Source organism: Bacillus rossius, chromosome 3 (assembly GCF_032445375.1).
Source record: "Bacillus rossius redtenbacheri isolate Brsri chromosome 3, Brsri_v3, whole genome shotgun sequence".
NCBI classification, from domain to species: Eukaryota; Metazoa; Arthropoda; class Insecta; order Phasmatodea; family Bacillidae; genus Bacillus; species Bacillus rossius.
In genome coordinates, this window is record NC_086332.1 from 64,152,120 (window position 1) to 64,167,171 (window position 15,052).

Genomic DNA, 15,052 nt, shown 5'->3' on the forward strand with positions numbered 1-15,052 from the left:
GTGTAGAAAGTGCAATGGGGTGAACGCCAGGTAACAAGTGCTATGTCGGCGGAAGGATCCGGCCGGGTGTGGCATATCCCTCCGCCGAACTACAATGTCGTCGGCTGGTCGACTAGTTCCTGAAATGATACTATTTTGCCGGCTACTCAGGGTTCGGTAGAGGGGGGTTCAGGCCGCGTGGCCAAGCGACTTAATCTCCAGAATTAAAATTAACACAACTCGAATAAAGTTTCCTTGTTCTTTATGCACAGTAAGATAAACCCTTTACATGGGGCTGCCGCGTTTCCGCCTGTGACTATTTCTATAGGGCGATGCCTGGTTCCGCGCACTTATATTGTACTGCAAAATACGGGACGTCCCGCCCGTGACGAGTATTACCCACGCAGCAAAGACTTGAATTCGCTATGACTCGTGCAATAAGATGACTGTCTGACTGGACAACACAATGTCCGGGAGGAAACGTAAAGCACAGTACACGCGATGGTGAATATCCAGTTTACAAAAATATTCTGTGACTCGCAAAACTTCAGAAAAGCACACACATGAGAAAAATGACAAGATGAAACACGCGACTGAATGACAAGGTGACAAACTCGACTGAATGACAAGGCGACTGCAAAAACTGAAATCCCTTCTGCTCGGCAAAGTCTGGGACTACAGCAAGACACCGCGCCCGTTCCAATCTCACCATCCCGGAGCGACGTCGCAGACACGTCCGCTGTCGCTCGCGTCCAGCTGCCGACTGACTTCCCACTAGCGCGGGGCGGCTCACTTCCGTGACCGCTGCCTCTCGTGTCTGACTGACGACCGCTCTCCTCTCCCGCCTGGCACGCCCGAGCGCCCGCGTCTCTCCCCTCTCCGAGAGCCCGCGGAACACGCTCGAGGTCACAGGCCGATGCCACGGCCTTGGCGCCCGGTGAACAAATAAAAACTTATAATACATAAAACTTCAAATAATAAAATAAACTATTTACAATAAAAGAATGTTAATGAATATTTACAATAATTAGTCACGTCCGGTCCTTATGTATTTTACAGTTGATTTCCCCTGGCGCGCGAATCTGTCTCCCCCCCCCCCCCTGGTCTAGACACACAGTACAATCGGCGCACACGCAACACAGGGCAGGAAAAGGCGTTGGCGTGGCATAACGGGCTGTGAGAGCTGGGTTGACACTTGCGTCGATGTCAACAACAAATGTTTATGTATTTTTTCCACAGGAACATATTAGATTTTATTTTCATTTTTTAATATTTCATTTTATTCAAAATTATGTTTCACCATGCGCATTGTCCCGAACCTGGCCGGTTCAGTTTCCCGCGAAAATCACACGTTTCCGTAGGAGGCCTGGCAGGGGAGGGGGGTCGCGCGCGGTGAGAGCGGCAGTATCCTTCCGGAGCTCACAGAGGCCGGCAGCCTCTGCGCAACACGGGACCAGCATTTCTTATTCTTTCACTGATATATAGTTTTCAATAGTTGTATAATTCCGCAAACCTTTTATTTCAGTCCCGTGGTCGGCCTCGACTTACCGAGTGGTATGTAACCTAATTATTCAGTGCTCCAGGACGAGCGTTCGATGTACAACGTAAGTATTATGTGCGAACTACGAGATGGTACATCGGCGATTTACGCGATATCCTAGCCAATCGGCTAATTAGTTTCAGCCCGCACGGGGCAGCCAGTAGGCAACACGTAACAATCAATCTTACTAACACGTCAATTTCTGGGACAGTCCTAAGATTCATGTAGCATTGCCGGAGTTACGGGCCTACGTGTTTTTAGCCCAGTGTATTACGTAATTATAGTTGTGAAGTGTAATCTTGTTCAGGATTCTAGTGTGTTATGTTAGGGTTTGTTTTTGTAATCACCGCATTGTGTCCAAAGTGAATGACTTTACCGGGTAGTAAAATCGTGAGCCGCCACTGTGTGAGTGGCCGCGCATGTGACGATTCGATTCGGGACAACCGTTACGGCCAGGACGGGCAGTACTATGTATAGGGCTGTGCCGGAATAAATTAATCAGAAATCAGCCGGTATTTTCTTGTTCTTTTCAGGCGTCCCGAGTGGCCAAAACTGCTCGGGGGGCCCTACTGTGTCGAACCACTGCCTCTAGCCACAAGGCCGAACCTACCCTGAGATTCCGAACAATACTTCAGTCATTTAAATTCACATAGAGTTAGTGGGGTTCGCGTCAGATTTATTAACAACAAGATCTGAAAAACGATGTCATTTCAAACATAAAAGACAAACTAAAGGACACAGATGAGACAGCATTTAACAATTAAATTTACACTATATCGTTTACTTCGTAAATATTCCGCAAAAAAATTAAAAACCGGTAATTTCCTAAGGAAGAGTTCATCTGAAAAAAAAAATTAAAAATATACAATAAAATTGGTTGTCTGTAAAGTTGGTTTACGGACGATAGTTTAACATGACAACGTCATAACAAAACATTGATGAAATGATTGCATACTTTTATGAATAAAACTGAATCATTTTTATTGAATTATCACTATTTTGTATGGATATAAAGGAGTGAAATGAAATCTACAATTTAATTGATAAATTTACTTTTATTTTCATTCATTAATTCAAATCTGTTTATTACTTTAACGAAGAGATTATTTTAACTATAACTTGACGCCGACCGCCAATGCTCCTCTATGTCGCATAGACCGCTATGCCTCATCAACGTCTCACGAAAGCGTGTGCACCGAACGCGCTTGGGTGCGCACCGGAGTGTAGAAAGTGCAACGGGGCGAACGCCATTTAACAAGTGCCACGTCGGCGGAAGGATCTGGCTGGGTGTGGCATATCCCTCCGCCGAACTACAACAAAGGTTTATGTATTTTTTCTACAGGAACTTATTAGACTTTGTTTACATTATTTAACACTTTATTTTCTTCAAAAGTATGTTTCACCGTGCGCGTTGTCTCGAACCTGGCCGATTCAGTTTCCCGCGAAAATCACACGTTTTCCGCGGGAGGGTGGCGGGGATGGGGGTCGCGCGCGGGAGAGCGGCAGTATCCTTCCGGAGCTCACCGAGGATTGCAGCCTCCGCACGACACGGGAACAGCATTTATTTTCACTGATATGTAGTTTTCAATAGTTGTATGGTTCCGTAAAACTTTTCTTTCAGTTCCGTGGTCGGCCTCGACTTACCGAGTGGTATGTAACCTAATTATTCAGTGCTCCAGGACGAGCGTTCGATGTGATACGTTAGTAATCTTGCTCAGGATTCTAGTGTGTTATGTTAGGGTTTGTTTTTGTAATCACCGTATCGTGTCCAAAGTGAATGTCCTTACCGGGTAGTAAAATCGTGAGCCGTCACTGAATGAGTGGTAGCGCGTGTAACGATTCGTTTCGGGACAACAGTTACGGCCAGGACGGGCAGCACTATGTATAGGGCTGTGCCGTAATAAATTAATAAGAAATTAACTGGTATTTTCTTGTTCTTTTAAGGTGTCCCGAGTGGCCAAAACAGCTCGGGGGGCCCTACCGTGTCGAACCACTACCTCTAGCCACTGGATTGGTTTGGGCAAGATGGCAGTGAGGTTGGATGTGTGGTGCTTTCGGCTGTGTTAAATAGGACGTTTATAGTTAAAATTTTCTGTGAAAGCGTATGATGGAGTTTTAAACTGAGTTCGGTGTTTTTCTAGTCAACACAAGTTCGGGAAAGGGGGGGGGGGGGTTGGATAGGGAGAGCTTGAAATTCGGAGTGAAGCTCGGTAGCAAGGACACGTGGCTGAGAGGTTGTTGTAAGGATGGGAGGGAAGGTTAGATGTAAGGGATGTCAAAAGGTGTGGAAAAGGGGGATGAGGGGGTGCAGTGTGATGGGTGCCACGGGTGGTTTCACGGAAAGTGCGGCAGGGTTATGGCAGGTCTGGAGAGCCTGGTGGACATAGTGTGGTGGTGTAAAAAATGTAATGGGGAGAGGGGGAAAGCCGACAAGGGAATGTTGGTTGAAAAGGGGGAAGACCTGTGCACGGGTTTGTGGGGGTCGGAGGAGAAAGGGGATTCTATTCAGAGACAGGAGATAATGAGGTTAGGAGGAGCAGTGAAGCCTGGATGGAGGGAGATGCAGGAGTGGATAATAGAAATGCTAAATGGAAGGATTGTGGAAGGAGGAGGTAATAAATCTTGTCAAGAGTGTGACAGATCGAAAAGGGAATTGGAAAGGGACCTAGCTGGGAGGGAGAGGAAAATGGAGGGACTTGTAAATGAAAACAGGAGGGAAGTGGAGGGCTCGATGAGGACAGGTTGGGAAAAGTATGAGAATAAATTGGGCCAGCTAGGCCAACTGGTAAATTCGCTGAGGGTGGAAGTAAGGAATTTGAAGGAGGTGGTAGAAGAAGGAAAACTGAAAAGACTGAATGCGGAAAGAGATAGAGACAGGGAAAGAGAGTGGCGTTGGGATCTAGAGGAAAAACTGAGGTCCCTTGAGGAGCAGAGGAAAACACAAGGGGGGGGGGGTACAGGACCTGGGACAGGAAGAGGGTGTGGCAGGGGACAAATGATGGGAAACCAGAAGTGTTGATGAGGGACAGGGAGGAGGGAGTGGTGGGTAGAAATACTGGTGGGAAAGACAAATGGGTGAGAGGAGACAACTGGGCTGATGTGGTGAGAATTTGGGGCCTAGAAGCAGGTGGGAATGCTTCTGAGGGGCTGGAAGAGGGCGGGAAAGGATTTGTTACATTAGAGATGGAAAGGAAAAGGGGTGAAGAGGTGGACCTAGTGAGGAGGAAGAAATTGTTGAGGAGAAGCGAGATTGCAGGAGTAAAGGAGGAAAAAGGAGAGCGGAAGAAAATTTTCATGATTGGGGACTCAATAATGAAGGGGGGTTAGGGGGAATGGGGAGGAGGTGTACAGAACATTTAGGGGTGGAAGGAGATTGGGAGACTTGATAGAGGTGGTAAGGAGCATGAAGAGGGAAGTAAATGTGAGGTCAGTGATAATACAGGGTGGAACTGATGATGCAATTTATGAGGATGGAGTAGAGCATGTGAAGGAGGGATTGGAAAACCTTGTGAGGGAAATAAGAAGGAAATGGGGCCAGGAGACGTACCTGGTAGTACATGGGGTTCTCCCAAGAAAAGGAGTCCTGGAAGGACGGATAGAGACAGCCAACAGGGTGATGAAGGGAGTTTGTGACAAGATGGGAGCAAGATATGTAAACGTGAGAACTCACCTAGGGGTGGGAGATGTCAGCGAGGATGGCATCCATCTTAGTCAGAGAGGGCAAGGAAAGCTAGCCAGGTACCTGGAGGTGGAGGTCGTAAAAATGTGTAGGGTAGTGGTAGGAGGGGGGGACCATTCGGGAAACGGAGAAATGGGAGGAAGGAAAGGGAGCGGATAGGGTAAGGGGAGAGATTAGGACTGCCAATGGAAGGGGTGGAAAGGGTGGAGGGAGAGAGGTGGAGTGGAGGTATCAGAAGAGAGGAAGTGAAAGAAGGAAGGAAACAGGTGAGACTGGCAGTGATAAACTGTAGAAGTGTCTTTAGAAAGTTGGATGGGTTCTGGAGTGTCGTGGAAGCATATGGGGTGGACATTGCCATAGCAGGAAAAAAAAAGGCTGGACGAGGAAATAGTGGATGGAGAACTGCAGGGGGAAAACTACGAAATATTTAGAAGGGACAGAAACAGGGCAGGAGGAGGGATTATTATATGTGTACGTGAGGGACTATTAGGAAAGATTGAATGGGTTGGGGAAAGTGTGGAAATAATGGAATTGAAGATAAAAGGGAAAGGGAAAGACTTCATGCTGCTGGCAGTGTACAGACCCCCAGAGCAAGGGGAGGCAGTTATACAAGGGTTAAAGGACAGGCTGACATTGTTGAGGGAGGATAGGTGGCTGATAGTGGCGGGGGACATAAACATGCCAGGGGTGGTGTGGGAGCAAGGACCGGAGGAAATGGGGGTGAGGGAGTTAAGATGGGCAACCCAATTGGTAAATAGTGGACTGGAGCAGGTGGTGGGGGAGAACACCAGGATGAGGAATGGTGGAGGACAAGGGGAATCTGGGAACCTACTAGATGTGGTGCTGGTGAGGCCTGTGAAGGTAGTAGTAGGCACTACGGTGATGGAGGGCATCAGTGACCACAAAATCCCGGTGGTGGAGAGAGATATGGGATGGAGGGAGGTGAAGGAAAGTAGGGAGGAAGTGGTAAGACAGTGGAGCAAGGCGGACAGAGAGGGGGCGGAGGCATTCCTTAAAATGGAGTTCTGTAGGTGGGAAGGGATTGCAGAACTAGAAGGGAAGTGGGAGGCTTTGAGGGGCATATTGGAGCGAATGGTGGAGTGCTTCATACCCCAAAGGAGGGTAGGAAAAGGAGGTGACCCGCCCTACTATGGACGGGAGGTAAAGGTGTTAAAGAGAAAGTGCAGGAGGCTCCACGCAAGAGCCAAGAAGCATGGTGGGGAGAGGCTAAATGCAGAAATGAAGGAGCTGGCGAAGGAACTGGGAAAGAAAACAAGGGAAGCAAGGGATGCCTACATAGAAAGGATGATGGAGAAAGGGGGGCGGGGAAACTGGGCAGATCTGTACCAATATGTTAGGAGAGTAAAGGAAGAGAAGGGACTACTGGTATTAAAGGGGAGAGAAGAGCAATAGTGTGTGAGTGACCTGGAAATGGCTCGTTTGTTGCATGAGCAGTACTAATCAGTTTTTGTAAATGGGGGAGTATGGTGTGGAGCACAAGGGGAGAAGTCAGGGAGAGAGAGAGAGAGAGTTGGAAATACAGAGGGATGATGTATTAAGGGAGTTGAGGAGACTATATGTGAGGAAGGCGGTTGGGCCAGATGGGATAGGAAACAGGCACCTCAAGCTGGGAGGGAAGGTGATCGGGAAGTATTTGCAAGTACTGTATGCGCAGTCACTGGAGGAGGGACAGTTGCCGAAGCAGTGGAAAGAAGCAGTGGTGGTGCCCATCTATAAAGGGAGTGGGAATAAGGCACACCCGGCAAACTATAGGCCGGTCAGCTTGACGTCGAACGTAGGCAAGGTAATGGAGAGGCTAGTAGTGAGGCACATAGTAAAAAGAGTGGAGGAAAGGGACTGGATGGATGAGAGGCAGCACGGCTTCCGGAGGGGTAACTCCTGTGAAACGCAGATGGCGGGGCTGCTGGAGGACTTGGTGGAGGCAGTGAATGAGGGAAAGCAGGTAGACGCTATTTTTATAGACTATGAGAAAGTGTTTGACAGGGTACCGCACAGGAGGGTGATGGAATAGGTGGACGGGTTGATAGAGGACAGGAGGGTGGTAAATTGGACAGGGGACTTCTTGAGGGACAGGATCCAGCGAGTGAGAGTGGGTAAGGAATGGTCAGAAGAGGGAAATGTGATGTCAGGGGTACCACAAGGCAGTGTCATGGGACCCCTGCTCTTCCTGATCATGATGAATGATGTAGTGGATGTGTTGAAAAGTAGGCTGTGGTTGTTTGCGGACGATTGTATGCTCTATGAAACTGTGGGGGAAGGGGCGCACCTGGCAGAGGACTTGGAGAGACTGGAGTGCTGGTCGAGGGAAAATGAAATGGGGTTAAACGTAGGTAAAACGAAGGTGGTGAGGTTCACGAGGAAGAGAAGGGTGGAGGGAAATGTGTACTGCTGGAATGGACAGGTGATCCAGGAAGCTGAAGAGTATAATAACCTGGGAGTGATCCTGCAGAGCGACTTGGGGTGGGGAAAGCAGGTCAAGAAGGTGGTGAAGAAGGGCAGAATGGGGTTAGGGCTGCTTAGCAGGACACTGAAAGGGACAGGTAGGAATGTAAAGGAAAAGGCGTACGTGACATTGGTACGGCCAGTGTTGGAGTATGCTGCGGCGGTGTGGGACTCCTATGTGGAGAAGGAAATTGAGGAATTGGAGAGGGTGCAGCGCAAGGCAGCGAGATGGGTGACGAATATGTGGAGGAGAAGGGAAGGCGAAGGCAGGATGGGGGAAACACACATACCATCGGTGATGATGAAGGAGCTGGGGTGGGACACGCTGCAAGAAAGGAGGAAGGTGGAAAGGCTGGTGAGAATGCATAAGGTAATTCGTGGGGGGAGGGGGGGCTGGGGAAAGCTGGGAGCTAGGTTGAACAGAGGGTTGTATCGAGGAAGGAGGGCTCATGAGTGGAAGATTCAGAGGGAATGGAGACGGACAGAGAGAGGAAGACAGGTATTCCTTGTGAGGATGGGGCGAGAGTGGAACGAGCTTGAGGGGAGGACACTGGATCTTTGAGGAGGGAAGGACTTACGAAGGAGCCTCCAGAGGGGGGAGGAGTGATGGTAGTGACGCCGACCGCCAATGCTCCTCTGTCGCATAGACCGCTATGCCTCATCAACGTCTCGCAAAAGCGTGTGCACCGAACGCGCCCGTGCGCGCAGCAAAGTGCAGTTCGTGCGACGAGGCGAACGCCATACAACGAGTGCTACACCGGCGCAAGGATCCGGCCGGGTGTGGCATATCCTTCCGCCGCACTACAACAAATTGTTATAATTATGTTTTTCCACAGGATTTTATTAAACATTATTTTTTATTAATTAATAATTAAGTCTTTGCAAAATCATGTTTCAATGTGCGATTTGTCCCGAACCTGGCCGGTTCAGTTTCCCGCGAAATTCACACGTTTCCGCGGGAGGGCTGGCGGGGGAGGGGGGTCGCGCGCGGCGACACCGCTAGTGTCCTTCGAGAGCTCAACCAGGCCGGCAGCCTGCGCGCAACGCGGAACCTTCAACCTTTGCATTCACCGACATGTAGTTTTCCATAGTGTAATTTCTTTTCAACCTTTTGTACAGTTCCGCGGTCGGCCTAAATTTACCATGAGGTACTTAACTTAATTCAATCAGTGCTCCGAGATGAGTGTTTACGTCATACGTAAGTACTGTGGGGAGAGTATGTGTTTTTACGTCGGCGCTTCACGCCCAACCTAGCCTACAGGCTACTTAGTTTTGGCCCGCACGGGGCAGCCAGCAGGCGACACGTGCCATCCAACTTAATAACGATTCAGTCCCTGGGACACACCTAGACACCACGTAGAGTCGCCGGAGACACGGGCCTACGTGTTGCTAGCCCAGTTTATCAAGTGTAATGTGTTAGCGGAATAGTTGTTCGCCTAAGTGTAATTCGTCATGTCAGGGCTTATGTATCACCGTCGTACTGCAGTGCGCCACCAAACTTAATAACGATTCAGTCCCTGGGACACACCTAGTCACCACGTAGAGTCGCCGGAGACACGGGCCTACGTGTTGCTAGCCCAGTTTATCCAGAGCTAGGTATTAGTGTAGTGTATTGTGCTTCAAAATATCGTGTGCCATGTCAGAGTGTCTTTTGTAACTTTCGCGTCACGTATACGAGTCTGCCCCTCACGCGCATAAGAATCGTGAGCCGCCACTGAGGAAGTGAGCTGCGCGTGTGACTAGTCGCGTCGGGCAAACCGTTACGGCCAGAACGGGCAGCACCATGTATTGGGCTGTGCTGTATTAAATTCACCAACTATCTGAAGAGGTTTTGTGTTATTATTCAGGCGTCCCGAGTGGCCTCAACAGCTCGGGGGGCCCTACTGCGTTGACCCCTACCTCTAGCCACAAGGCCGAACCTTCCCTGAGATCACGAACTGAACAAAATCACGTCTAAATACTCAGAGGTAGCGGGGACGGCGTCAAATTGGCGCCCGATTAGTGTGGCTTTAATTTTCTAAAAATTAATTTCCAAATTTTGTTTCAAATTTTTCAAATTTTTTCTCAAATTTTTCAAATTTTATACTTCAAATTAGTGTACCAGTAAGGGCTCGCGTAGGAAGTCGGGAATCGCGCGGAAACGGACGCGACGCGCAGACAGCCAAAGGAGCGGGCACCTGGCGATAGGCGCGCGTCAAGTTACACGCCAGACGCGCATCAAGTTACGCGTCAGGCGAGATAACGGCTGTGGGAGCGGAAGTCCGCGCGCCTCGCACACGGATCAGGTGGCGCAGCTGCGCAGCTGCTACGCGCCGAACAGGAGCACGAACATGAGCCGTGACGGAGCGGTAAAGATAGACATGGAAGGGGTATGCCACGCATGCCTTCTGCCAGGGTTGCCAATAAATCATGCCGCGGCAGGGGTTTTCGCCACCTGTACCTGCGACACAGATAGGAAGCACAAAACAGACTTTGACGACAGAAAATCAGGGCCGACGTCTACAATTCAGTGCGGCGCGAGGGGATGTCATCGGCGGCCCGATGAGGTGGCGTTCTGCCACCAGTGCGGCACCGTGAGGCACCGCTCGTGCACCGAGGCCCGGGAGTTCCTTAACTTCCGGAATGGGCTATTCATGTGCCGCGCGTGCGAGCTCGCGCTGGACAGACCGTCAGCGACGCCGGCGGCCCCTGTCGCACCGCGCCCCGGCGGCACCCTCAAGCTGCCGGAGTTCGGAGGGCAGGAGCACGAGGACCCCGCAAAGTTCCTGCGGACATGCCGAGACAGGCTGGCACGATACGCGGTGCCTACAGATGAGTGGACGGAGAAGGCGTGCGATCAGCTGAGGGGGTGTGCCCTTGACTGGTGGACCACAGCCGGAGAATACGGCATGGAGTGGGGTGACTTCGCCAACGGACTGGAGGAGCGTTTCAACGACGCCCGTGCCCGGGCCCGGTGTCAACAGTCACTGTTCTGCCGGCCTCAGGAGGCGGGGGAGAGCGCGGAGGCCTTCATCAGGTCTAAGGCGCGGCTCCACCGACGGCTGGCGGAAGGGGAGGACGACAGCAGCATGCTAGGGGTAGTCGTCCAGCTGATGCTGCCCGAACTGCGGCCATTCCTTAGGGCCGCCACCGACAAGGGACTGGAGACGTTCGTGCGGTTGGCGAACGAGGTGGAGCGCGACGTGCAAGCTGTCCGTCGCAGCCACGAGCCGCCCACCCGACGGCCAGGTGCGTCGCCACCGATGTTGGCGGCCCCCGAGGTCTCCAGGGCTCTGGTACCGTACGTGGAGCCAGTGCCGAGGCAACAGGGGGAGCAGCCGTCCCGACGTACCGCACCCAGGGAGAACACCGGGGCACCAAACCAGGGGGCTCCGCGCTGCAAGTACTGCCGTGAGGAGCGGTACCACTGGCACGACGTCTGTCCCACGCGGGCAGCTGTCTGGCAAGCCCGTGGGGCGGGCGGCCTTACGTCGGGAAACGCCCGCTAGGGGGTAGTGCCATGGCTGGCCACTGTCCCTGGAACCCTAGCCCGGCCTCCACTGTCACCCCGGCGCGCCCCGTCAGGACGGACGGGCGCGGCGCACTCGACTCGTCAGCAGCCTGCACCGGGTCGTCGGCGAGCCGCACCGGACACCAGGTGGCCCCGGCGACACCGGCAGCACCTGCGGTGTCCGCTGACACACCGGCACGCCCCGTCAGGACGGACGGGCGCGGCGCACCCGACTCGTCAGCGGCCTGCACCAGGTCGTCGGCGAGCCGCACCGGACACCAGGTGGCCCCGGCGACACCGGCAGCACCTGCGGTGTCCGCTGACACACCGGCACGCCCCGTCAGGACGGACGGGCGCGGCGCACCCGACTCGTCAGCGGCCTGCACCAGGTCGTCGGCGAGCCGCACCGGACACCAGGTGGCCCCGGCGACACCGGCAGCACCTGCGGTGTCCGCTGACACACCGGCACGCCCCGTCAGGACGGACGGGCGCGGCGCACCCGACTCGTCAGCGGCCTGCACCGGGTCGTCGGCGAGCCGCACCGGACACCAGGTGGCCCCGGCGACACCGGCAGCACCTGCGGTGTCCGCTGACACACCGGCACGCCCCGTCAGGACGGACGGGCGCGGCGCACCCGACTCGTCAGCGGCCTGCACCGGGTCGTCGGCGAGCCGCACCGGACACCAGGTGGCCCCGGCGACACCAGCAGCACCTGCGGTGTCCGCTGACACACCGGCACGCCCCGTCAGGACGGACGGGCGCGGCGCACCCGACTCGTCAGCGGCCTGCACCGGGTCGTCGGCGAGCCGCACCGGACACCAGGTGGCCCCGGCGACACCGGCAGCACCTGCGGTGTCCGCTGATACACCGGCACGCCCCGTCAGGACGGACGGGCGCGGCGCACCCGACTCGTCAGCGGCCTGCACCGGGTCGTCGGCGAGCAGTACCGGACACCAGGTGACCCCGGCGACACCGGCAGCACCTGCGGACCGCCTGACGGCAGCGGCAGCGCCCCGGGAGCAGTGTGGTGAGTTGTTCCAATTAGGGCAGAAGGGACCTGGGGCGGGGCATTTACTCCGGATTCCCGTCAGGATGGATGGACAGCCGGTGCATGCTCTTGTCGACACGGCCGCCAGCCACACGTATGTGTCGGCTCAATGCTCGAGCGTACGGGACATTGTCTCAGATGTGGAGGAGGTACAGTTAGCGACGCAGGGGGCGACAGCGCGTATTGTTGGCCGCTCGAACATCACCCTCTCCATCAGGGACCATGTTAGTCACACAACAGCACTAGTAGTAGAGGGACTACGGGAGATGCTGATCCTAGGTCTGCCTTGGCTGGCGCAGGAGGACGCCACTGTGGAAGTCAGGGAGGGGAGGTTGCACGTTGGCCACCACGAGCGGCGCACAGTTTACAGCCTGGGCTATCGGCCACCCGCCGAGCAGGGGACACCCATCACGCTCGCGGACTTGAGGAACGGTGTGCCCGCTGCCCATGTAGAGCTCATAAACAATGTCTTGTCTCAACAGCCACAGGTGTTTGCGGCCACAGATATGCTCCGCCGTACCACAACCACGGAACACACCATCCCCACCCGACCTCACCAACCCCAGTTCGTAAAACCATACGGGTTCGGACCCACTGAAAGGCACGTCATCCAGACCCAGATCACGGAAATGTTACGCGATGGAGTCATCGAACCCAGTGAGTCGCCATACAACTGCCAGATTGTCATGGCGAACAAGAAAGATGGCTCCATGCGTTTTTGTGTGAATTTCAAACCAGTCAATTCAGTAACCATACCCGCCCCACCACCGCTCATCAACATAACAGACGCTTTGGCGGGGCTGGGCGACGCCCGCATCTTCACGTCCCTGGACCTCAAGTCCGGGTACTGGCAGGTGCTGGTACGTCCAGAGGACCGCCCGAAGACCGCGTTCACTGCCCCTGACGGCCGGCGTTTCCAGTTCTGTGCCATGCCGTTCGGGCTGATGGACGCCCCCGCGACCTTCCAGGCCATGATGGTGCGTGTGTTAGACGGGTACGCGGGCGAGTTCGCCGCCGCGTACCTGGATGACGTCATCATCTGGTCACGGTCGTGGGAGGACCACGCCCGGCACCTCGGCCTGGTCCTTGAGCGGCTGGCCAGACACGGCCTCACGTGTGCCCCCCAGAAATGCCACGTGGGCGCGGCTGAACTGGAGTTCCTAGGGCACATGGTGGACGCGGAGGGTTGCCGCCCTCTGCCAAAGCACCTGAACCTTATTGAGTCCAAACCCGCCCCTCGAACCCGCAAGCAGCTGCAGAAGTTGATGGGCCTTCTCAACTGGCTGCGCTCGTTCATTCCGCATTTTGCCAGCGTCACCGCCCCGATGACGGACTTGCTGTCACCCAAGCTCCGGTTTCAGTGGACCAGCGAAGCGGACGCCGCCCTGGATGCGGTGAAACGGCAGTTCCGCGAGTGCCACCAGCTCGCCCGTCTGCAGCCTGACCTTCCCCTGTTCCTTCAGACAGACGCCAGTCAGGAGGGGATGGGGGCCGTCCTATACCAGGTGGGGGACAAAGGCGTGCGCCGGGTGGTGGAGTACGCCAGCGCCAAGTTCGGCCAGCCCGAACTGCGGTACCATGTGAACGAGCAGGAGTGCATGGCCGTCGTTTGGGCTATGCGCCGCTACCGCCACCACCTGGAGGGCCGCCGGTTCACGCTGCGGACGGACAGCCAGTGTCTCCGCTGGCTGGACTCCGCCCAGGGCCGCAAGTCGAAGTTCACGAGGTGGGCTTTGATGCTCCAGAACTTCGACTTCGCGGTCGAGCACGTCCCTGGACGGGACAACCAGTTCGCCGACGAGTTGTCGCGCCATCCCGACCCACACAACACGTTTCAGGATGACCAGGACTGGGAGGGGCTGTTGCCGCCAGGGGGAGTCGCGCCGCCGGTCACTCCAGGGGAGGCGCCCGCAACTTTATTCCACATCCCAAGGGCCCCCGATCATCCCGCCGTCTTGCCTGTGGAGACCCTGAGCGGATTAGTGGAATTCGTGAAACAGGCCCAGCGGACAGACGACCCCACACAGGCCGAGGTGCGGTCATGTGGGGAGCAGGTTCACCCCTACCACAGGTGCGTGGACGGGGTGTTGGAGACCCGGGTACCAGGGGACATGGACGCCTGGCGCCTTCATGTGCCGCTCGGTGCCCGCGAGCAGGTCATGGGCTTCCACCACACGCACGAGCTGGCGGGACACCCAGGTGCGCACCAAACCCAGTTAGACATCCGTAAGACCTTCCATTGGCCGGGGGTGACGCGGGACGTACGGGACCTGGTGCGGCGCTGCCAGCAGTGCCAGCAGAGGAAGACGAGGCGGTCTGACGGGGTGGAGCAGCAGCGCCCCCGACGGCCCCGCGACCCGTTTCACACCCTGGCCCTGGACATAATGGGGCCCTACCCGCGGACCACCCGGGGAAGGAGGTTCTTGGTCGTCATCACAGACATTTTCACCCGGTGGGTCGAGGCCTTCCCGGTGTCCAACGTGCGTGCCGGAACCATAGCCGCCCTGCTGGACCACGAGATATTCCCGCGGTATGGTTTCGCGCGCGTGCTGTTGACGGACAACGGCTGTCAGTTCAGCGGGAGGCGCTGGAGAGCTGACTGTCGCCGTTGGGGTCTCGACCACCACACCACCCCCATTTACCATCCCCAGGCCAACCCCACTGAGAGGCGGAACCAGGAGGTCAAGGCGCAGCTGCGGCTGAGGTTGGGGGACGACCACTCCAAATGGGATGTCCACCTGCCGAAGCTGTTGTATTGCCTCCGGCGCCGCACCAACGCTGTCACCGGTCATTCCCCTGCCGAGCTTCTGTACGGGAAGAACTTGGCTTTGCCCGGGGAAAGCAGGGTGGCCG